We start from the raw sequence: 2,491 nt of genomic DNA, 5'->3' as shown, positions 1-2,491 counted from the left end.
CACAGCTCTTGCTGTGGCTAGGAAGGGTCTTCCAAGAATGATGGATTCATCCTCATCCTTCCCAGTATCTAGGATTATGAAATCAGCAAGGATGTAAAGGCCTTCAACCTTTACTAATATGTCCTCTACTTGTCCATAAGCCTGTTTTCTGGAATTGTCTGCCATCTCTAATGAGATTTTAGCAGCTTGCACCTCAAAGATTCTAAGTTTCTCCATTACAGAGAGTGGCATGAGGTTTATTCCTGACCCCAGGTCACATAGAGCCTTTTCAAAGGTCATGGTGCCTATGGTACAAGGTATTAGGAACTTTCCAGGATCCTGTTTCTTCTGAGGCAATCTCAGTTGATCCAATGCATTTAGTTCATTGGTGAACAGGGGAGGTTCATCTCCCCAAGTCTCTTTACCAAATAAATTGGCATTTAGCTTCATGATTGCACCAAGGAACTTGGCAACTTGCTCTTCAGTAACATCCTCATTCTCTTCAGAAGAGGAATACTCATCAGAGCTCATGAATGGCATAAAGAGGTTCAATAGAATCTCTATAGTCTCTAGATGAGTCTCAGATTCCTTTGGTTTCTCAGAGGGAAACTCCTTATTGATCACTGGATGTCCCAGGAGGTCTTCCTCACTGGGATTCACGTCCTCCTCCTCTCTTGTGGATTCGGCCATGATGGTCAATTCAATGGCCTTGCACTCTCCTTTTGGATTTTCTTCTGTATTGCTTGGGAGAGCACTAGGAGGGGTATCAGTGATCTTCTTACTCAGTTGGCCCACTTGTGCCTCCAAATTTCTAATGGAGGACCTTGTTTCATTCATTAAACTTAGAGTGGCCTTAGATAGATCAGAGACTAAGTTTGCTAAATTAGAGGTATTTTGTTCAGAGTTCTCTGTCTGTTGCTGAGTGGATGATGGAAAAGGCTTGCTATTGCTAAACCTGTTTCTTCTACCATTATTAAAGCCTTGTTGAGGCTTTTGTTGATCCTTCCATGAGAGATTTGGGTGATTTCTCCATGAGGGATTATAAGTGTTTCCATAGGGTTCACCCATGTAATTCACCTCTGCTATTGCAGGGTTCTCAGGATCATAAGCTTCTTCTTCAGAAGATGCCTCTTGAGTACTGTTGGATGCAGCTTGCATTCCATTCAGATCTGAGAAATCATATTGACTTGCTGAGTCAATATTTTATTCTGAGCCAATATAGCATTCAGAGTATCAATTTCAAGAACTCCCTTCTTCTGAGGCATCCCATTACTCACAGGATTCCTCTCAGAAGTGTACATAAACTGGTTGTTAGCAACCATGTCAATGAGTTCTTGAGCTTCTGCAAGCATTTTCTTTAGGTGAATGGATCCACCTGCAGAAGTATCCAATGACATCTTAGCTAATTCAGACAGACCATCATAGAATATATCCAGGATGGTCCATTCTGAAAGCATGTCAGAAGGACACTTTTTGGTCAGTTCCTTATATCTCTCCCAAGCTTCATAGAGGGATTCACCTTCTTTCTGTCTGAAGGTTTGAACATCCACTCTAAGCTTACTCAGTTTTTGAGGAGGAAAGAACTTGGCTAAGAAAGCCTTGACCAACTTATCCCAAGAGTTCAGGCTATCCTTAGGTTGAGAGTCCAACCATATTCTAGCTCTGTCTCTCACAGCAAAAGGGAAAAGCATGAGCCTGTAGACTTCAGAATCTACTCCATTAGTCTTAACAGTATCACAGATCTGCAAAAATTCAGTTAAGAAATGAAAAGGATCTTCAGATGGAAGTCCATGGAACTTGCAGTTCTGCTGCATCAGAGAAACTAATTGAGGTTTAAGCTCAAAATTGTTTGCTCCAATGGTAGGGATGGAGATGCTTCTTCCATGTAAATTGGAATTAGGTGCAGTAAAGTCACCAAGCATCCTCCTTGCATTATTATTTTCGGCTGCCATCTCCTCTTCCTGTTCGAAAATTCCTATAAGGTTGCCTCTGGATTGTTGTATTTTAGCTTCTCTTAGTTTCCTCTTCAGAGTCCTTTCAGGTTCAGGGTCTGCTTCAACAAGAATGTTCTTGTCCTTGCTCCTGCTCATATGAAAAAGAAGGGAACAGAAAATAATAATAGGGATCCTCTTTGCCACAGTATAGAGGTTCCCTTGTGTGAGTAGAAGAAAAGAAGAAAGAGAGTGAAGAAGAGAAGAATTCGAACTCAGAAGAGAAGAAGGGGTTCGAATTTTTGGGTGAGGAGAAGTGTTAGTAGATGAATTAATAAATAGAAGGATATGAGAGAGAGAATTTCGAAAATTAAATTTTGAAAAAGAGTTAATGATTTTCGAAAATTAAAGGAGAATTGAAATTAAAATTAAAATTTAAACAATTAATTAATTAAAAAGAATTTTTGAAAAAGAGGGAGGTATTTTCGAAAATTAGAGAAGGATAGTTAGTTAGGTAGTTTTGAAAGAGATAAGAAACAAACAAAAAGTTAATTAGTTAGTTGAAACAAATTTTGAAATTC

The 2,491-nt window shown here is 39.4% G+C and overlaps 1 non-coding gene across 1 annotated transcript; it reads left to right on the top strand.

Annotated features, from left to right (window-relative positions):
- The first annotated feature begins 1,430 nt into the window (after positions 1-1,430).
- Positions 1,431-1,538, top strand: LOC148570332 (small nucleolar RNA R71). Its single transcript, XR_015880343.1, has one exon. It is a non-coding gene; the product is annotated as a small nucleolar RNA R71 (small nucleolar RNA).
- The last annotated feature ends 953 nt before the right edge of the window (positions 1,539-2,491 follow it).

The sequence above is a fragment of the Arachis ipaensis genome, chromosome B3 (assembly GCF_059453495.1).
Source record: "Arachis ipaensis isolate K30076 ecotype BB chromosome B3, ASM5945349v1, whole genome shotgun sequence".
Taxonomy (NCBI): domain Eukaryota; kingdom Viridiplantae; phylum Streptophyta; class Magnoliopsida; order Fabales; family Fabaceae; genus Arachis; species Arachis ipaensis.
Note: the sequence above shows the minus strand (reverse complement) of the source record. Positions and strands in the feature narration are given on the sequence as shown.